General features: G+C 36.0%; 1 long non-coding RNA gene across 1 annotated transcript in view; it reads left to right on the forward strand.

The window, feature by feature from the left end:
• Nucleotides 1-22102, forward strand: part of LOC110256949 (uncharacterized) — an 879371-nt gene extending 857269 nt beyond the window's left edge. The window contains exon 8 of the long non-coding RNA XR_014830183.1: nucleotides 20975-22102. This is a non-coding gene — a long non-coding RNA (uncharacterized LOC110256949). The remainder of the gene's footprint in view (nucleotides 1-20974) is intronic.
• The last annotated feature ends 902 nt before the right edge of the window (nucleotides 22103-23004 follow it).

Genomic DNA, 23004 nt, shown 5'->3' on the forward strand with positions numbered 1-23004 from the left:
TATTTGTCCTTGGGTTTTTCAGCTTCCAAAATGTTGTGTCTTTATTCTGTCCCTTTTAATTTTTTCCTGTGGGTTAGTGAGAAAAAAAAAGACATCAAAAATTCTTTATTTTCATTGTATTGGGTTTTTGGAAGAAGCAGAGACAAATATTGGTATCATTTAGGTATTTCTATGTGGCAAACCACCAGACACTCTAAACTCAGTGTCTTAAAATCATATTTAGTATTTCTGATATCCCCTGAGTCAACTGAATAATTCTGCTGATCTGAGCCAGGTTCAGCTGGCCCCAGCTGGGCTCACTCATGTATTTCCAGACTTGGCTAGAGTCTGGCTGGTGTAGGCTGGTTTCATTCTTACATCTGGATTTTGACTGGCCGTTGGCTGAAGTGATGAGGATGAAGGTACTATGGATGTTCTCTGAGCCTTGGTCTTAGGATGGTTCTGATGATGGGGTTTCCAAGAGCAAAACTGGAAGCATGCAAGTCTTGTGCTTCCAAATGGCGCATCATCACTTCTACCATATTCTATTCTCCAATATAAGTTGTAAGAGCAACCCAGGTACAGGTAGCAAGGGCATATTAGCAGGAGGAACTACAAAGTGAAAAGGGGCTTTGAACTACAAAGTGAAAAGGGAGTGGTAAAGAATTGAGGACATTCTTGCAACTAATCTATCACTTGTGTTAAATTCATCAGTTTTCATCAGAATTTCCTCTGGTAGGCAGAAAAAGAGTACACTCCACCCTGAAAGAAGTCTTTTGAACCTGTAAATATGTCTTCTTGCATGGCCAAAGGGACTTTGCAGATGCGATGGAAGGTCTTGAGATGGGGAGATGATCCTAGATTACCCTGATGCACCCAACATGGTCACAAGCGTCTTTATAAGAGAGTGGGAGGAGAGTAAGAGTCGGAGAAGGAGCTGTGATGACAGACAGGGAAATCAGAACAATGTCATTGCCAGAAGGGAACCACAGTCAAGAAATGCAGTTTCTAGAAGATGAAAAAGGCAAGAAATGGATTCTTCTCTAGAGGCCCCAGAAGGAATACAGCCATGTCAACAACTTGATTTTAGAACCTAACATATCCAACCCTGTAGGGTAATACATGTATGTTGTTTCAAGCTATTAAGTTTGTGGTAATTTATTATAGCAGCAATACGAAACTAATACACAGTCTCTTTAATTCAGACATGATACCCACATTAGGATTTTTACTGTAAAGCTTCTATTATTATTTTTGTGAAAAATATAATCAATTTATAAAGCATTATATCCTCATTATAAGCACTAGCATTAAGATATATGCTAGCTTTACCCCACCAAAACATACAAAAAGACATAAAAAACACATAAATATGATCATTAAGAAAATTATTTGTTCATATACTACAAGGAAGTTATATAGTATAACAACATTTCTCACTTTCTTTGACCATGTTGCTCTTCCATAATGGAACATTAATTCACCTTTTAGTTCATCCAATAAATATTTATTGAGCCCATATTATGCACCAGGCATGTTTGAACAAAAAAGATGAGGCCTTTGCCCTTGTAGAGCCTACATTCTATTGCAGAACACAGATTCTAAGCACATTTTAAGAAGTGAGGGATACAATTATAGGTTCTGATAAAGGAAATATAAAGTGCTGTTCTAGAAAACACCTGGGGATTGAGGTGGAAAAGGTTTGGGCGTGAACTATGTGAGCATTTCAGGATATTAGTTTCCTGGAAAGGGGTGATTTTGTACTCTCATATTCTACATGTTTTATATGGAAATATTATTCCATGTCTTTATGTGAAAATCCTCCAGCTTCCTGATCAAAATTAAGTAAAGGAGATTCCATGTTCTGTACCTTTTGAGTCCATCTCTAAATGCTATTGATTATTGTTTATGTATCTTCTTGTATCCCTTCTTTCTTTTCATCCTCAATTTCCTATCCAGGCTAAGAGTCTTCTAACCATGTGAAGTGATTTTTAAATTTTTTCTGCCCCCAGTAGCCTGCACGGATGTAATACCCTCCTCCTGGTAAGTTTTAGCAGATTTTCCAATGATTGAGAAATGAAGTCTGAAGATCAGTGTCAGGATCCGAAGCCTGACAGGAGATTCTAAGATGTTTCCACAGGCACGGGCAGCCATACTTTAGTAGCTCCTTCACTTTGAGGAGTGGTGCCTTATTTTCACTTTAGAACAATGCAAATGTTCTCCTTCCTTAGAAGCAACTGTGTGCAGGAGGACCTTAAATAGAATATGTGGTTCTCCTTTCCTAGTTCCTCATGCCCTTCTTGCTCCAAGTCTCCCTTCTCCATGATCCCTACCAGGAGCATGCTTGAAAGCTGTCAAGCGGGGCCCAGAAAAGGCATAAGCCAGCAGCCTGTCTTCTCCAAACTGCCAATCCATGAAGGTAAAGAGTAGCAAGTTTACATCTGCCTTGGGAGTTCCAGTTGTGGCTTAGCAGTAACAAACCCAACCAGTATCCACGAGGGTACAGGTGTGATCCCTGGCCTTGTTCCATGGTATTGCTGCGAGCTGTGGTGTAGTTTGCTGATGTGGTTTGGATCTAGTGTTGCTGTGGCTGTGGTGTAGGCTGGCAGCTATAGCTCCACTTTAACCCCTAGCCTGAGAATTTCTATATGCCTTGGGTGAGGCACTAAAAAAAAAAGGAAATTTACATCTGTCTTAATCTTGTCTTCATGTGTCCCCTCTCCCTCCAAGTGCTGTCCCTGACCGGTTGTGCTATGTTTAGGTGGGTGTTCATATACTTTATATCACCCCATGATGTGTTTTAGAGTCTGAATGTATTTCAGAGATTACTTAATCCAAAAACATCCCTTCATCAAAGTGATGAAAATTAAGTAAAGGAGATGTCACATGACTTGTTCCAAGTTACATAGCTAGTTGGTGACAAATTTAGGATTCAAATTTGGGATTCCTGACTCATATTCCAAGTCTAAACAACCATATTGAACTTCATGCCATGAAGACATTTGTTTCAGACAAGTAGAAGCTTTATTAATTGTAAACATCATATCAAAAATATGATGTTTGATATTATGATATATTCCTAGATTTCTTTTACTTATTCGGGGTATGAGGAAATTTTCCTGGTAGCAATTGTGGACAATAAATTCTAAGTTATTTTTTGCTGGGTTCTTCCTTAGTTAACTTGTGTGTCCTTGATTGCCAAAAATTCATTATCTTTTCACTGTCTCTACATCCAGGCAATTTTAAACACATGCTTTGTAAATTCTTTTTGTTTCCTCTGCAACAATTTCCACTGTCCTCATTACTTACAGACTAGAAAAAAATAGCCATGCTTCAGAGCAGTCCTCGAAGGCTACCCCTTAGGACTTCCCCCCTGTAAATTACAATGTTCTTTTTATTTGGCATATAACTTTAAATGTAGACCTTCCAGGAATAAATTACATGGGGGTCTACTCTGGCTAGCTGCTCTCAGAAACACTTTTCAAATTGTTCCTGAGCAATATCCTTCTTTGGCAGTCCCCAAAGATTGCAGGAAATCATTAGATAATAACCACTTCCACTATACTTCCCTTGTCTAATCAGTGCATGGTGGCCATTAATTTATTTTATTTCTCTTATTCTGACTTTCAAAAACACCTTTAAAAAAAAACTCCCTTGAAACAAATCACCCACCACATTCATAGGATAGTGGAATGTAGAGAGCTAACCAAGTGTTATGGTGACTCTTCATAGTGTCATGATCAAAATTAAACTATACTATTCATTACCAAGCTTGTCTGGTTGCTTTTATTTTGAGTTACATCAGCCCCAACAAGGAATGGCATGTGTCCTATTTCTCTCATTCCCTGAACTAAGGAAGACATAACTAATCAATCACAGAATCCTGTTGTAAATCTTAAGAATCTTTCTTAACACAGACCCTGGGTAGTACCTACAAAATGATCGTATTGTATATGTTAATTTAAAACCCATTCAGTTAATCTATATTTTAGCTATTCTTTGTATTATAAAGAAAGTACAGATATAAATTTTTAAACATAAAGTAGGAGGTGATTAAAAATATATAATGCTATTATTACTGTCCTTTCTTTTACCTAGTGACTGTTTTTAGTTTACAAAGATTTCCCAAGAATTCTTCCCTTTGTGTAAAAAACCTTTCAGTACCTTAATATTCTCACTGGTAAAATTATAGAGTGAAGTGGATTAAGTTTCTCAGTTTTAAAAATAAGAGGGTCTATTTTTTCTGTCAAAGAGCATTAGCTAAGAAAACACATGTAATAGTCACAGAAAGTTAACATTTAAGTTGGAAGAGAAACTGTCAATTAAAAAAAAACTCCCTCAAAGAAATGTCTCTGAAACTATTGTGAGTATATAAAAAGGAAAATTATAGTTTAAAGTTATATAATTGCATCAACAAACAGCATCTATGTAGAATTAGTGCATAATCTGTATTTCTATCATTAGTGAATATGACACCTTTTGATGGAATCAGTGCCATCATGTAACACATTTGTGAATGAGGCTTAATTACTCAAACAGCAACTAGATTAAACAAACACACACACACACACACACACATACACACACAAACAAAAACAAAACTAGAAAACATGGCTAAATAGGGCAGGTAAAAGGAAAATATTTGTGTACTGGAGTCAGGAAGCATAGGCATTCTTCCTAGAATTATGCTTCTAATTTTCTTCCACCCCTTTTCTGCTCTTTCTTGATCAGCAGAGAAGGGAATGCGTTTCAGTGGGGGAGGAAATGGAGAACATGATCCATTGAAGTTTACAAATCTCAATTTGTAGAGAATCTGTCCTGTTGAAGAGAGGTGGAGATTAGGTTGACCTTCCTCAGCAGTTTCTTGGATAGAGAAAAAAATTTAAATAACTCAGGGCAGGCAGGCTCAGAATGACTACAGTATAATACCCCAGGAAGTCTAACAGGAACAGGAATGATTAAACTGCAAAGCCCCCAGGCAGAAATTAGCTTTAGAAAGCTCCTAGCCAGCTCTGTTTGTGATGGGCTGGGTATCACCCCAGGTTCAGTAACAATCAAGGGAGCCTCAGAGATAAATCGAACCTTGTAAAATGAATGAGGATAAGCTTTCTCCTGCAGATACAGTTTAGGCACACTGCACTTATGAAATAGTCCTATTCCTGATTTTTTAAAATATGTTTTTGGTACCAATTTTATAGTAGATATTGGTGCTATCTAAATCAGAGATAAACACATAAGACACAAGACAATTGTATTTAATTGTAGATTTTTTTTTTTATGATGCAAAGCTAGCGAAAATGTTTTGTTTTAGAGTTAGTCTTTATTTATGAATTGTAGATACATAAGGTGTGGCAATCTTTAAGGATGTTACCAGCATTTCAATTTCTCCTGTGGGATTGCCCATCTCTTATACCATGAAATGTGCTTTGGCCCCTGGAACGTGATGCAGAAAGAGACTGGGAGTGAAAGGTTTACTTCTGGGCAGAGCTTTGGTGAGACTGTATGAGGTAAACCATGTACTTTCCCCCATGCCACGGTGGCATCCTATATGAGGAGCTTCTCTCATCTTGAGTCCCTGACTGGGAGTGACATGAGGCAGAGATGCTGCCGCCAATCTAAGAGACTGATGGAGCAAGAGTGAGAAATATGTTTCTGTTGTTTTAGGTCACTTGGATTTGGGAATTGTTTGTTACTGTAGCATCACATAACTTATTCTGGTGGATATGAAGGCTTTCTTCAGTACATAGGACAGTAGCAGAATTGCATGATGCAGAACTAACAGCAGAGAATATTAGATTGAAAATCACCTAAGTCTAACATTACCTCTTCTCAATACGCTGCAGTCAAGTAAGTGCAAGTCTCTTGAGTGGTTGGCGCTCTATTTCCTAGCACTTTGTGGATGCTCCCAAGTCTTAGAAATGAACACATTGATCTGGGGTCCAGTGGGGGAAGAGAATCAGATTCAGTGACTTGATGTGGAAGGCTAAATGGGAGGAGGGGCCAGGCTTCCTGGAACACATGTTAGAGAAAATGAACAGTTCTGTAAAGGGAGTTGTAAAGATTGCTAAATCAGTTCTGAGGTTTGACAACTCAAGTAAGTTGGTAGTTCTGTATATGGAGGATCCATTGTAAAGGAAAACTGTAAGAACAACAAAGAATCAAATTGCATGAACAAAAGGGCCACCCTAGCCAGACTTTCCTAAGTATCAAGTCACAGTATGTAGCTTCTTCAGTCACTTTTGTGAAATTTCTCAGATATTTGGTTAATCTAACCATAGTTGCTTCAAACATAGATGAATCCCATTAAAATGACACCTTTATGTTATCAGCTCTGCATTTTAACTACTTGTCATATTATTATAGTTATTCTTACAGTTATTAAAATTCCTGTTTCCTTTGGTTTCAAACCTTATCTTAGTGATTAAGATGATCTGGCATGTGCTTAGAAAGCTTTGGATCCATTTGATTCATGTCCTAGTAATCACATTGGAAGCATCAGTGCTTCTTTAACTCCACGTATTATTCACATTGTAATTCATTCTTGAAGAGTCATGCTTTCCAATTTTTTGACATCCACTTTTTCTTAGTTGCTTTTTGATAATTTCTTAAATTTGGCTTTAGCCTTTGTAGACACTGCTTTTGTTCATACTATGTAGTCATACTCCTTCATTCCAGAAACATTTGTAGAGGCCTTTTCTACTTTTCTTCTGTCTAGAAAACAGAAATAAAGAAAAAGATGGTTAAGTGGATAGAATAAAGAAGCTATAAAGTTATATCTTATCCTAAATAAGGTAAATGATATTTGATCATTCTGTGCTGTGTCAACACCTCTGTTGTAGGTATGTGCATATTAAATGAAAATATGAAAACACAGGGACAGGCATTTTGGGATATATTTCTCAAATATCCATACTTTGTATTTCCAATATCAGCTTTGAAATTCTACAAATACTCCCTACCATGAAGAATGCATGGCTGTCTTGGGACTCTACAGAAATTTCTTCATAACTCTGTTTATCAATTATTTGATTGCATCACATATGTGTGTGTGGTTTGTGTTCCCAGCAGATTTGGCACTTATTAAAGTCAGTGACAGTATCTGGTTTTCTTTGTTTTCCAAGTGCCTGGTACTAAACTTGACTCTGGGAGGTGTTCAGTAAAACTGATTCTTAAATGAAAGATTGAAGGTGTGAAAGAATATTACATCTCCCTGACTATATTGTTTCTCAAGTTCAAGAATGATATCTTGGGAGTTCTCTTGTGGCAGAGTGGGTTAAGGATCCCATGTCACTGCAGTGGTTTGGGTCACTGCTCTGGGTGCATGTTCGATCCCTGGCCTGGGAACTTATGCATGGGCATGGCCAAATTTTTTTTTTTAATTAACAAGAAGAATATCTTATACTTCATTGAATTCCTTCCTTAAATATTATTTATGGTAGCCAAAATATTTCATAAAGAGCATGAGAGAATGAGGAAAAAAAGTTCCAGGCAGAGTTTTTGTTGGGTTGTACTTAAGATTTAGAAATCTTGGTTACCTTTTTTCTTTGTCAATAGCCAGGGGAAAAACTAGAATAACACATTACAGAAACCAAGGCTTTATTTATTAGGATCTTGGCAAAGAAATCAATTTGATTTCTGGTTCAGGTTTCCAAAAGTTGGCCACAAAATTATTTGAGACATCTCCAATAGAGAAGTGATATCAGTGTCCCTTTTCCTGGAATCTGGGTGAGCTCTTAATTGCTTCAACCACTAGTGAACATGGTAGGAAGGGCAGTATGTAACTTTCAAGCCTAGGCCAGGAAAGGCTTCCACTTTGTTCACTCTAAAACTTGTTCATGAAGTACATTAACTGCCATGTAAGAAGTATGATTAAGAATTCCCGCTGTAGCACAATGGGATTGGTGGCATCTCTGGAGTGCTGGGAAACTGGTTCAAAGGTCCATCCCCAGCCTGGCACGGTGGGTTAAGGATTGGGAGTTGCTGAAGCTGTGGCATAGATCACAGCTGCGGCTCAGATCTGATGCCTGGTCTGGGAACTCCATATTCTGAGGGCAGCCAAAGGGGGAAAAAAAAAAGAAGTCTGACTAGCCTGAGACTGCTGCATTGAAGAAACTAAATACAGAAGCTCCAATAGACAGCACCAGCTGACTCTCAGCAAGCAGTCCATGAGGCATCTCCAGGCAGCCAAAAAGTTAAGACTTCCCATAGTTTCAGTCCAAGCTGAAATTTGACTGCAGTCCCTTGGGAAATCCCAGATGAGAACTTCTCAGCTTCACTCTTCCCAAATTCCCAACAGACAAAATTGTGAGCAAAATACATGGTAAGTCATCGAATCTTGGGGTACTTGTAAAAAATAGATAAGTAAAACAGATTTCACTGGGCTTTTCCCATGGTTAATATTTTTCATTGGACTTAGCCTTCTGATACACTGGCCATTCAAGGTGCAAACAATTCTTGCCAGTACAGGGGTTAAATCATCAATAAAAAAGGATTTTGTCATTATGACAACAGAGCTACAAAGTGGGAAGAACACTTAGCTGTCATCCTGAAGATCAGAATTACTTACAATTTGACTTACTCTAGTTATTTTAACTCTTTGGCCTCAGTCCCTTCAACTATAAAAAAATATTTTAAATAGAAATTGAAAATCTGAATTAGATTTTGAAAATGTTCCTTACATACCATGATGTGTTGGCAAATGCTTATCAACTGTTTTTCTGAGAAAAATCAAGTCCTAATGTGTAGAGGCTGCCAATTTCTATGGTGTAAATACTTCCCATGTGGACAGTTTCATGCAGTTAACACATCGCTGAGCACAGAGTTGGGAAGAGTTGCTGATGACTGGCTCATATGAGCCAGAACTGGAGAGCTCCAGCATGTCATTTTCTATCTTTAGTGTTATGACTCTTGAAAAATATATGAAAAATAAAGACTTTCATGAATTATTTTAATTTCCTGAGCCATTTCTGAATTTTTAGAATTTATTATATATGTCATTTATTTGACATTTAGCTGCATCTTTATCTTAGGCATTTTTCATATTTATAGCTCATTATTTTTTTAAGTTAAAGATTATTCTATAACTGTTTGATATTTATGTCTTATTTTTTAAGCTAGAGCATAAGTTATGTGAGAAGAAATTTTTGTATTGTGCCTCTCAGTGTCTCTACCATATCTTGCACTTTTTCAGTAGATGCCTGTTAAACAGTTTTTCAATGTGTAAGTGATGTTTAAACATTTCCCTCACTTTCCTGTGCTGAATAAATTTAGCTTAATATTTTTATTTACATTCATAACTAGCAAACAATAAGCCTATTTGGCTATTTTTCTTGTAAGATTCTATTATTCCAAATGACAAATGTTTAAAAAAAAAAAAAACAGCTATTTTAAATTACAGACTTCAGGAGTTCCCGTCGTGGCGCAGTGGTTAACGAATCCGACTAGGAACCATGAGGTTGCGGGTTCGGTCCCTGCCCTTGCTCAGTGGGTTAAGGATCCGGCGTTGCCGTGAGCTGTGGTGTAGGTTGCAGATGCGGCTCGGATCCTGTGTTGCTGTGGCTCTGGTGTAGGCCAGTGACTACAGCTCTGATTCGACCCCTAGCCTGGGAACCTCCATATGCCGCGGGAGCGGCCCAAAGAAATAGAAAAAAAAAAAAAAAGACAAAAAATAAATAAATAAATTACAGACTTCAAATACAATAGTAATTAACGAGGGGAGAAATTGAGAAAAAGGAATATTTGGTAGAGGTTTATATTAAGATAAATTCTTCAATAGGTCAGTTTATAACATACCTACTTTTTTCCAGTATAATTTATCAGATTGTGAATACCAACAGAGCTGCTGATTTAAAGAATAATTCTCTATTTTATTGTTTACAGCACAAATGCCCAATCTGATTGCAGAATATGCTTCAAACAGCTGTTAAAAGGTTCTTTGGTTCATTTTTGTTTCTAAGAAAGGGAATATTAATATTGTTGAATGTTAAAATTATGCAAGTGACATTTATTGTGGAACATAGTATTAATTACTAACTGAATCAACGAGAAGAATAAAAAGCAACTGTTTGGTTCAAACTACAAGGTTAGGGAAATTTATACATGTGTATCTGTGTTTATTTTCTGTTCCTCTAATATCTTGCATCAAGATAAACCAGTATTCATCAAAATGAACAAGTTTTATGGGAAATCAGTGCAATTCAGGATTCTTGCCCAAATTGGAGTAATTTAGATAGAAATGAATTACCATGGTGCTTGTCCCAGGCCTCTCACAACATGCCCAAAAGTGTTCGTTAGCTGTCCCCAGAGTGGATCAGGACACCCAAACTGACAGTATCTGGATGATGACAAATAGCCACAGCATTGCCAGAAATAGAGTTGATTGATAAGAGTACTCATATTTTCCAAACCAAGAAATCCAAGACCAAAACTGAAAAAAACTCCAGAAAACAACAAAAACACCCCCAAAAAACAAAAGCTGAACAACCCCCCCAAAAAACATGAATTATTTCACTTATATATGGATGCTCTAGAAAATGAGTAAATAATGGCTCCATTTACATTGAATTTGGATTTATGGGTGTTAGTGTTTTTCAAAAAGAAAAAAATAAGTGAAACATCATGAATGTATTATCTAGGAAGCAGGTTGAAAATCAATAGGAGAACAGTACAATCTAATGTTAAGGATATTTTCTCAGTGCCATGTCTGATTTTAAATGATTAATAAAATGGTGGAAGAGTCATAACATGTGCATACATTTCATTAAAAAAAGACTCCTGTGGAAGAAGTGAAGTTTATGTGTCCTGTAAGTATTGGAAACGCATATTCTGACCACAAACAGTGACTTTGGGAGGCAGAAAATTGTCAGAAAATGCTGTTAGCTTTAACAAATATCCCTGTACCCTGAAGTATGGAATAGACATTGGAAGACACAGATAAGAAAAGGCCTTATCAATGGCTAACTTAGAGGTAACCAGAAGAGATTAATGACTTACTGACAAAGGAGTCTCTTCAGTGCCTGAGATTCTTTGAAAGACCATTGCACCTCCAAGAGGCAAAGGGGTATGAATGAGAGTGAGAGGGGCTTCTTAGTACTTGAGAATGATTTAATTTGAATTCCATAGCAGGCTGGAAGCTAGAAGCTGAAATTTAGTGGATTCCAAGGAAATAAAGAAAGGCAACATTTATTGTATGTCATCTTGTGCACTGAAACCTATACCCACCACATTGATTTTTGGTGTATGTGTGGTATGATTTCATGGGAAATTTATTTTCTCTGAGAGGTGGCATGACATCTAGAGGGGGGATAGGATTCACTGCTCATTGGCAAAATTTTGGTGGTGTTTAATTTTGATAAACTGAGTACATTAAGTTCTTCTTTTTTAAAAAAAATTTTTAAGGTTGTACCCGTGGTATACGCAAGTTCCCTGGCTAGGAGTCAAGTCAGAGCTGCAGCTGCCAGCCTAAACCACAGCCATAGCAATGTAGAATCCAAGCTGGTCTGTGACTTACACCATAGCTCACGGCAATGCTGGATCCTTGACCCACTGAGCAAGGCCAGAGATTGAACCTGAATCCCCGTGGACACTAGGCGGGTTCATTATTGATGCACTACAGGGGAACTCCCATGTGTAAGTTCTAAATAAAAAAAAATAAAGAATGAAGGCCTCCCCAAACCATGTACATTTACATAGTATATAATAGATGTATCACATTGTATCAATATACACATGTCCATATTTTAATATTTAAAATAGCTAATCCTTCTTTTGCAAATATTTTCTTCATTTCTGTGGGTTGTCCTTTTGTTTTTCGGGTTTCCCTTGCTGTGCAGAAACTTTTAAGTTTAATTAAGTCCCATTTGTTTATTTTTGTTTTTATTGTCATTACTCTAGGAGGTAGATCTGAGAAGATACTGCTATAGTTTATGTTGGAGAGTGTTTGGCCTATGTTTTCCTCTAAGAATTTTATAGTATCTGGTCTTATATTTAGGTCTTTAATCCATCTTCAGTTTATTTTTGTGTATGGTGTTAGGAAGCGTTCTAATTTCATTCTTTTTTTATCATTTACATATATATATATATATATATTTTTCTACTGTACAGCATGGTGACCCAGTTACACGTACATGTGTATATTTTTTTTTCTCACATTAAGTGTTCCATCATAAGTGACTAGACAGAGTTCCCAGTGCTACCCAGCAGGATCCCATTGCTAATCCATCCTGAAGGCAACATTCTGCATCTACTTTCTTTTTAGTATACAGAAATGTGACTGATTTCTGAATGCTAATTGTATATACTGCTACCTGAATTTGTTGATCAGTTCAAGTAGTTTTTGGGTTGAGTCCTTAGGGTTTTCTATATATAGTATCATGTCATCTGCATAGAGTGACAGTTTTACCTCTTCACTTCCTATTTGGATGCCGTTTATTTCTTTTGATTGTCTGATTGCTGTGGCTAGGACCTCCAAAACTATGCTGAATAACTGGTGAGAATGGACATCCTTGTCTTGTTCCAGATTTTAGTGGGAAGGCTCTCAGCTTTTCTCCACTGAGTATTATATTTGCTGTGGGTTTGTCATGAATGGCTTTTATTATGTTAAAGAACGTTCCCTCTATACTCACTTTGGTAAATGTTTTGATCATGAAATGGCTGTTGGACTTTGTCAAATGCTTTTTATGCATCTATTGAGATGATCATGTGGTTTTTGACTTTTCTTTTGTTAATGTGGTGTATGACATTGATTGATTTATATATGTTGTACCATCCTTGTGAACCTGGTGAATCCCACCAGGTCGTGGTGTATGATCTTTTTGATATGTTGTTGGATTTGGATGACTAAAATTTTATTGAGAATTTTTGTGTCTAAATTCATCAAAGATATTGGTTGGTAGTTTTCTTTTTTGGTAGCATCTGTGTCTGGTTTTGGAATTAGGGTGATGGTGGCATCATAGAATGTCTTTGGGAATGTTCCTTTTTTTTCTACCTTTTGAAAAAGTTTAAGGAGGATGGGTATAAATTCCTTTTTGTATGTTTGGTAGATTTCTCCTGTGAAGCCATCTGGTCCTGGACTTTTATTTGTAGGGAGTGTTTTTATGACATATTCAATTTCATTTCTAGTGATTGATCTGTACAGTTGATCTATTTCTTCTTGATTCAGTTTTGGCAGGCTGTAAGTCTCTAGAAAGTTGTCCGTTTCTTCTAGGTTGTTGAATTTGTTGGCATGTAATTGTTCATAGTAGTCTTTCATGGTTTTTTGTATTTCTGTAGTATCCGTTGTGACTTTTCCTTTTTCATTTCTGATTTTGTTTATTTGGGTTTTTTCTCTCTTCTTTTCAGTGAGTCTAGCCAGAGGTTTGTCAATTCTGCTTATCTTTTCAAAGAACCAGCTCTTGGTTTGATTGATTTTGTCTATTTTTTTTTTTTTTGAATCTCTGTTTTATTGATTTCCTCTTTGATCTTTATGATTTCCTTCCTTCTATTGACTTTAGGTTTTGCTTATTCTTCTTTTTTTAATTCATTTAGGTGGTGGCTTAAGTTGTTGAATTGAGATTTTTCTTCTTTTTCAAGGAAGGCCGGTATTGCTATGAACTTCCCTCTGAGCACTGCTTTTGCAGTATCCCATGGATTTTGAGTGGTTGTGTCTTTATTATCATTTGTCTCAAGGTATTTTTTAATTTCCTTCTTGATTTCCTCATTGACCCATTGGTTTTTTAGTAGCATTTTGTTTAGTCTCCATGTTGTAGGTTTTTTCTAACTTCTTTTCCTGTGATTGATTTCTAGTTTCATGCCATTGTGGTCAGAGGAGATACTTAAAATGATTTCTATACTCTTAAATTTGTTGAGATTAGCTTTGTGCCCAATATCAATTCTTGAGAATGTTCCATGTGCACTTGAGAATAATGTATATTCTGATTTTTTTGGATGTAATGTCCTGAAAATGTCAATTAAGTCTAACTTTTCTGTTGGGTCCTTTAGGATCTCTGTTGCCTTATTGATTTTCTGTCTAGAGGATCTGTCCATTGATGTGTGTGGGGTGTTAAAGTCTCCTACTATGATTGTATTCCCATCAATTTCTCCTAATTTCATTCTTTTACATCTGGCTGTCCAATTTTCCCAGCACCACTTATTGAACAAGCTGTCTTTTCTCCATTGTATAATCTTGCCTCCTTTGTTATAGATTAGTTGACTGTAGGTGTGTGGGTTTAATTCTGGGCTTTCTATCCTGTTCCACTTATTTCTGTCTTTGTGCCAGTACCATATGGTTTTGATGACTGTGGCTTTGTAGTATAGTCTGAAATCCAGGAGCTTGATTCCTCCAGCTCCATTTTTCCTTTTCAGGATGTCTTTGGATATTTTGGGTCTTTTGTGCTTCCAAACAAACTTTAAAATATTTTGTTTGAGTTCCATGAAAAATGTCCTTGGTAGTTTCATAGGGGTTGCATTGAATCTGTAGATTGCCTTGGGTTGTATAGTCATTTTGATAATATTGTTTCTTCCAGTCCAAGAGCATGATAGGTCTTTCCATCTGTTTGTGTCATCTTTGATTTCTTTCATCAGTGTCTTATAGTTTTCAGAGTATAGGTCTTTTGTCTCTTTAGGTACGTTTATTCCTATGTATTTTATTCTTTTTGATGCATTGGTAAATGGAATCATTTCCCTAATTTCTCTTTCTTATCTTTCATCATTAGTATATAGAAATGCAGCCCATTTCTGTGTATTAATTTTGTATCCTGCAACTTTGCCAAATTCATTGATGAGTTCTAACAGTTTTCTGGTAGAGTCTTTAGGGTTCTCTAGGTATAGTATCATGTCATCTGTAAATAGTGATGGTTTTTCTTCTTACTTTCCAATTTGGATTCCTTTATTTCTTTTTCTTCTCTGATTGCCATGGCTAGGTCTTCCAAAACTATGTAGGATAGTAGTGGTGAGAGTGGACATCCACATCTTGTTACTGATCTCAGTGAGAATTCTTTCAGCTTTTCACCATTGAGAATGATGTTAGCTGTGGGTTTGTCATATACAGTCTTTATTATGTTGAGTTAGGTTCCCTATATGCCCACTTTCTGAAGGAGTTTTATTAGAAATGAGGGATGGATTTTGTCAAAGGCTTTTCAATGCATCTATTGAGAGGATCATATTGTTTTTATTCTTCAGTTGGTTAATGTGGTATATCACACTGATTGATTTGTGGATATTGAAGAATTCTTGCATCCTTGGGATAAATCCCACTTGACCATGATGTACAATCTTTTTGATGTATTCTTGGATTCGGTTTGCTAGTATTTTGTTGAGGATTATTGCATCTATGTTCATCAGTGAAAATTGGCCTATAATTTTATTTTTTTGTGCTATCTTTGTCTGACAAGGGATTAATCTTTAAAAGTTATAAAACCTTATGTAGCTCAATACCAAAAAAACAACCCCATCAATAAATGGACAGAAATCTAAACAGATGGTTCTCCAAAGAAGACATACAGATGGCCAAAAAACACATGAAAAGATGTTCAGCCTCACTCATTATTAGAGAAATGCAAATCAAAACCACTATGAGATATCACCTTACACCAACCAGAATGGCCATCATCAAAAAGTCTACAAACAATAAGTGCTGGAGGGGGTGTGGAGAAAAAGGAACCCTAGTACACTGTTGGTGGGATTGTAAATTGGTGCAACCACTGTGAAAAACAGTATAGAGATTCCTCAGAAAACTGAAAATAGAATTACCATTTGATCCAGCAATCCCACTCCTGGGCATCTATCCAGAGAAAACCATGACTTGAAAAGATACATATACTCCAATGTTCATTGCAGTACTTTATACAATAGCCTAGACATGGAAGCAACCTAAATGTCCATCAACAGAGGAGTGGATAAAGAAGATGTGGTACATATACACAATGGAATATCACTCAGTCATTAAAAAGAAAGAAATAATGGCATTTGCAGCAACATGGATGGACCTAAATTATCATACTAAGTGAAGTCAGCCAGACAGTGACGCACCAACATCAAATCCTGTAACTTACACTTGGAATCTAAAAAATGGGCACAATGAATTTCATTGCAAAACAGATACTGACTCACAGACTTTCAAAAAATTATGGTTTTCAAATGAGACTGTTGAGGGGTGGGCGGTGGGGGGATGCGCTGGGGGTTTAGGATGGAAATGCTATAAAACTTGGTTGTGATGATCATTGTACAACTATAAATGTAATAAAACTTATTGTGTAATTTAAAAAAAGAAATAAAAGGACTTAGGATACAAAAAAAATCTAATCCTTTTTTAAAGTTTGCATCAATTTCCCACACTACACATCTGTATGCTGTACAGATTATTGAATTTTTAAATGTCTGTCATGAGAAGAAAACTATTCACTAATGAAGGTCATGTCATGTGCTTGGTAATAGAGGAATTGTCTACTGTTTAATATGATTGGAGAGAGATAACAAAGGAATGCATTAATTTTAACCAGTCTTATATTTCTCTCTCTGTGCCTCTATCTACCTACCTACCTACCTATCTATCTATCTATCTATCTATCTATCTATCTATCTATCTATCTATCTACCTACCTACCTATCTATCTATCTATCATCTATCTCTATGTCTATCTCTGCCTACCCACTATAATACTTTCAAAAAAAGAATATTACTTTTGATTTCCTGAACCTACATTACTCTCTCTTTAAAATTCAACCAGCACAAAAAAGTTCTATTTCCAGGGACACCACTGAATGTGAAATCCTTTTTCAGTCAAAATAAGCTAATTATTATTCTTCTCTTGAACGGAGGCAAATGAACAGCCAATACTTTTTGAAATCAGAGCTAGAATATAAAGATGTTTAAATACAACTTTCATTTACACATGAGACCCTTCACCACCAGTTCTTTTTGTGCTAGAGAATGTCTACAAGGCAATACCAAAATATTTCATCCACTCAAGATGGCTTAATGAAAGATTTTCTCAAAGTTGATTTTCAATAGAGTTCACATGCCACACAAAACATAAGCCATATTTAAGGTTAATTTTTTTTTTTCATTTTACAGCTGCACCGGCATCCTGTGAAATTCCTTGGGTTAGGGGGCTAATCAGAGCTGCAGCTGCAGGCCTACACTACAGCTATGGCAATACCAGGTCCTAGCTGCATTTGCAACCTATGCTGCAGCTTGCTGCAATGCCAGATCCTTAACCCACTGAGCGAAGCCAGGGATTGAACCCGAATCTTCATAGACACTATGTTGGGTTCTTAACCTGCTGAGCCACAATGGGAACTCCAATCCAAATATTTTAAATGGATTTTTTAAAGTTTTATCTGAGATGAAACACATTCACAATAATCAGATTTTTATTTGAGTTGATACTATTTTACAAAGCATTCTTTTTAAAAAGTAAATTTGATGAAAAAGAGGAACAGCTTGTTTTTTCAAAAGTAATTGCCCATTAAAACAAATCTCTTCATTTTAGAGAGAGAAAAAGAAACACAACCAATCAAAACTCCTTGAGAAATGGCAGCAAAATATTTGCTCTTTGGCCAAGGCACCAAATTGTATTTTGACTTCATTCTAGATACAAAACCACATCCTCAAGCCATTGACAGAGCTGATTCGCTATACCTCTTACCAGCTGATTCCCTGGGAACAGAAATCAATCAAAATTGATCACCACTGTGTATTTGATCTAACTTACTGGTCAATGTAATAACCTAGTGAAAGGCCATCAGCCTTATTTCAGTAGGAAATCAGTTATGATTGATTAAATGTATCAGCTGGTAAGCTAAGGAATTAGTTGACTAAACCTTTCTTTATAGACATAAATTTTGATTTTCACCCTCTTGCTCAGGGAGAGGGAGTTGATCAAAAACATATTGAAAGGCAGTCATCGCAATGCTGAGGATGTCTGTTTCTTGATCAGAGTGAATGATAACTTAAATGTATTCACCTTCTGAAAATTTATTGAGCTTTATACTTATGATGTGTGTAGTTTTCTGAGTGTAAATTTTGCTGAGGTATTTAAGTTTGTTTTTTTTTTTAAAGTCAGTATCCTCTAAGATGCCTTGATGTGATTTTTATCCTGAGGTGTTGAAATTGATTACAAATGACATTTTGATGCCTCTTGTATCATTATTCTCTGACTTGTGCCCAAAAGCGTAACTTTTTCCGACAAAAGATTAATTATTGAATACAGTTGTGCTTGCCTCTGTATACTTTTATATTCCATAGCCTCTTGAAATAATTTAATTTAGCTTTGTCAAATTAATATATGAGTAGGTGATTATGATTACTTTGAATACTTTGATTTGTGTGTTTAATTTCAAATTTATGAGACTTATCCCCATCCTTGAAAATGATTGTTTTCCAGGTAAACACAAAGGAGAGTAAATGCAATGAAATCTTAACCACAGGTACATGAATATTTTTCACATATTTAAAATACCACCTCAGGTATTCATAAGAACTTATAGTTCACAAATTCTGAAATGTTTTAAAAAATTCTGATGAATAAAAACTTTCCATAGGATCCAATTTTTTCATAAAGTCTGATACTCATAAGGCATTTTTTTCCCTAAGATTCTGTGAATCCTGAGACTTCTTTCCCAGAAATATGTGGATACTTATGGGAATCTTTCATTTACTATAGTAGTTTTTTACCTTAAAACAAAAACAAAAACAAAAACAAAAAAAACCTCCTGCAAATCCCCTAATAGCATAATGGTTAAGGATTTGGCATTGTCACTGGGGTTTGATCCCTGACCCAGGAACTTCCACAAGCCATGGGCACAGCCCAAAACAAAACAAAACAAAACATTATTTTCAGTGTACCACAAAAAACACAAATAGTCTATAATTTTGTTGAACAAAATAATGGATAGAAACAACGGTCGGTGTGAAAGACAATATAAATTTTATTCATCATTATCATCATGTTACCACATGGCTATGCTTATTGATTTCTCTGCCAAGCAAGATTCTAAGTGTGTCATCTGTATCCATTCAATCATGAGTATTAACAACCCTATTAAGTGGTCACTTGTATTATATTCATTTTACAAGTTAAAAAAAAAAAAACAATAACAATAGCAAACCTGAGACCTGACGGTAATGATAACCACAAAATTAAGACTAACCTAACTTCTTAGAGGAGGGAGAAGAAGGGATTGTGGTAGGGCACATAGGGATTTCACAGGTCATTTCTTTTTCTTGCACTAGGTTGAGAAGAGGTATGCAAATGGATGCTATATCATTCTCATACCTTTCAGTTATTTATAAATGTTACTTTGTATCTACACACTATTTTTTGAAAAAGAAAACCTAAGGCACAGAGGGGTGTAGAAGTGTTAGTGACAGCATCTACTATACAACACTGCACCTCACCTTCATTTTGGTGTGTCTCTAATTGAAAAGTGTACAAGTTTAGTTACTTTAACATAGAAAGGGAAATGTGCTATAAATGTGGTGTTTCTACAATATTCCCCAATTCTCAAAATACTACAGTAATTTTAGATTAGTAGAATCTGGGAGCCAGAAAGAACACATCTAGTTATGATGCTGAAGTTAAGGAATCTAGGTTAAGGTATTGTTCTAGATCAAACGAAGAGACTTCAGTTAGATTGAAAAGATAAAAAAAATTCTTTTCAGGAAGCCAGGTTTAGGGATTCTAGATGGCGAAAAGATTAAACTTGGGTGGGAATAGGGAATGTGGGAAGATGAAGGGAGATAATCCAGATTGAAATATTGACTTAGAGTCTAAATTGCTCAGATAGTTAAAACACTTAACCAACTAGAAGAGATCTAAAAGAAAGGTACTGCAAGTAACTTTTTCATAGGACTCTGCCTTCTCTCATCTTGAAAAAAAAAATTAAGTGAGTAAGACATGGAAGTCTCTCCTAGCTAATGTCTAATATTGATTTGAATACATATGAGTATCATTGCCAATCATTCAAAGGCACATTAACAAGAGGAAAAATGAATTCCAATTTGCTGACTTATTTGGTACATTATTCCAAAAATATTTAAAGTAATTTATCAAAATGTATCTAAGTATACTTATTTTACCCATGCAAGAAAATTAGGACATATTCATTATTTAAAACTTCCACAAGTGTCCCACTTGGGAACAGTTGAATTAAATGCAAACTTTCAGCCTTTATGCTGAGAGGAAACAGAGAGTCTGAAGGTATAACTGTTCTGGTCAGATTTAGCATGAGACTATTTTAAGTAAGTTATCCTTTAATTACAGCTGTGATGAGTATTCCCACTCCAGCATGAACTGGGGTCCAATAAACCAATTCCAACCCCCCCTGGTTACTTCTTTCTCACCTCCAATCTCTCTCAGGCTCTTTCAGAGCATTTTTTTTAATTAACAATTTTTACAGTTTGGGGGACAGAAAGGTCTTTTTTATCATTCAAACTGATGTCATTAGAAATGTATAAGCACAGGGAAATATGCCACAGGATATTTCAGAACTGAACAATCATTTCAGAATTATTTTTCCCACTGATTTGGTTGGAGATATTGAGTAGAATGGTTTTCAGTAAGTTAGAGGTTGGTAGAAACAGGCCAAATATAAATTCAGCTAATTCTTATTCAACTTAACAGTCAACAACGACACCAAGACAATGATGTGCTATTCACTCTACAGATTCTGCGTGTAAAATGTGGTATTGAGTTTCTCTTAAATTTTAACTGACGTTCATTATTTCAAGTAGATGATGTGAAGAGTAATAAATAAACTGAAGTCTATAGTCCTGGGATCTAAATTGCCTAATTAACCTGTATTCTGGCCCCAAATATTCATCCTGTTCATCCATATAAAAAAAAAGGAATTAATATAGTTCAGTAAATTGGTGATTAGAATAAACATTTAAGTATAATAAACACGTAAATGTGACAAAAGTGGAAGTTAGGAGGTATTCATTTTAGTATTGTTTTAGCTGCTTTGAGAAAGACTACATGAAGGTAGGCTGAAGGATTTCTTTCTTTCTCATGTACAGACTCAGTTGGAAATTGGTCCAGGGAGGTGCAACATCTCTGCTTTATAAGTCCACCAGGCCTGAGGCTGCTTCTGCAGTGTTGGGTGTCCATCTCATCTTGCAGTGTGTGGTCCTCATGAGGATGGTCAAAGCTGGCTTACTCCCACCACGTCTATATCCATCACACACTGAACAGAGGAAAGATGGAAAAAGTATGTAAACTTTTTTATTTTTTAAGAACATAACCCACAAGTTTCACACACCAATTCCACTCATCCATTGCCCAGACCTCTGTCATATTGCAATAGGCGGTACAGAGAAGTCCAGGAAATGTAGCCTCTGGGAGAAGGGCCATATCCATGAGGAAGAGTGGATGGTTGTTTTCCTAAAAGGAAGAAGGGTAGAATGGCTATTAGGGGAAAACTATCAGCCTTATCAAATAGGCAGCTAAATCTTGAAAAGGACTTTAGTTTTCTAGAGCAGGAAATTAATTCTATTATGATACTATCATTTTTCTACGACCTGCAATCAGCCTTAGCTTATTCTCTGGAATTCATTCCTACTTCCTGACACAACCTCTACAAGACAGAATTTGGTATATTTGGAGGAACCCTATCTGCTCCAAAATATTTTTCTGCAACCTGGCTTTCATAGCTTCTGAAATTTTCATTAATTCTTTAAAGAAAGAAATGTATATTTTGAGTTAGATTGACCCAAATTTGAAACCCACTATCTGGTGACCTTAAGGAAATGCCTTAATATCTTCGAATATTCATTTTCTTCTTTACAAAATGGAGTGGTATTACCTCCTTACATGGGATTTAGGAATACTATTTGAAAGCCCTATGGAGTGTAAGTATTAATGTATCTTCAGATAACTCATTTAAATACTGAAGTAGGAGCGGAAACAAATCTGACTAGCATCCATGAGGACACAGGTTCAATTCCTGGCCTCACTCAGTGGGTTAAGGATCTGTCATTGCCGTGACCTGTGGTGTAGGTTGCAGAAGTGGCTTGAATCTGGATTTGCCGTGACTGTGGCATAAGCCAGCAGCTACAGCTCTGATTTGACCCCTGGCCTAGGAATCTCCATATGCTGTAGGTGTGGTCCTAAAAAGGCAAAAAAAAAAACAAAAAAAACAAAAAAAACCTTAAGTATATATTAATAAATTAAGGTAATATCTGTAAAATATGCTTAGATAGTGTAAGCTTCATCAAAAACATATTTTAGACATTGAGTAATATGGAAACAGACATTTTATTTTACTTAATTTTCTGCTTTTGTGCTTACCTCCAAGGGTTTTAGATGTATTTCATTCACCTCTTTGGGGAACATAAGCTTCCTACAAAATTTCAAACTCCCTTTTAACATTCTATATGTTTACCCTAATTTTTAGCAAGTCACCTTGAGAGAGCATATTTTTTTTCTTTTCCAATTATTTATTTTAATTAATAGAATTCCTTTTTAGAGCAGTATTAGTTTATAGAAAGAGTGAGCTAAGAGCGTTCCATACTCTTCTGTTTTTGGGGAATAGTTTGAGAAGGATAGATATTATCTCTTCTTCATATGTTTGATATAATTACCCTATAAAGCCATTTGGTTCTGGACTTTTTTTGTTGAGAGTGTTTTTTATTAGAAATTCAATTTCACTGTGACTGAGCATGCTGTTCAGATTGTCTATTTCTTCCTGATTAAGTCTTAGAAGATTATTTCTAGAAATGTGTCCATTTATCCTAGGTTGTCCAATTTACTGACATGTAACTGTTCCTAGCACTCTCTTATGATTTTCGTATCTCTCTGGTATTGGTGGTTGCTTCTCCTCTTTCGTTTCTTATTTTGTTTATTTGGGTCCTTATTACTTTTCTTTTTGGTGAGCCTGGCTGAAGTTTTATCAGTTTTATTTATCTTTTCAAAGAGCCATTCTTACTTTCATTCATCTTTTCTATTACTTTTTTTTTTTTTTTTTGGTCTTTTTTTGGCCTTTTCTAGCGCCGCTCCTGCAGCATATGGAGGTTCCCAGGCTAGGGGTCCAATCAGAGCTGTAGCTGCT

The sequence above is a fragment of the Sus scrofa genome, chromosome 15 (assembly GCF_054392235.1).
Source record: "Sus scrofa isolate SSC_HxYL_T2T_F1_AM1 chromosome 15, Sscrofa_HxYL_maternal_Yorkshire_Landrace_v2.0, whole genome shotgun sequence".
Classification (NCBI taxonomy): domain Eukaryota; kingdom Metazoa; phylum Chordata; class Mammalia; order Artiodactyla; family Suidae; genus Sus; species Sus scrofa.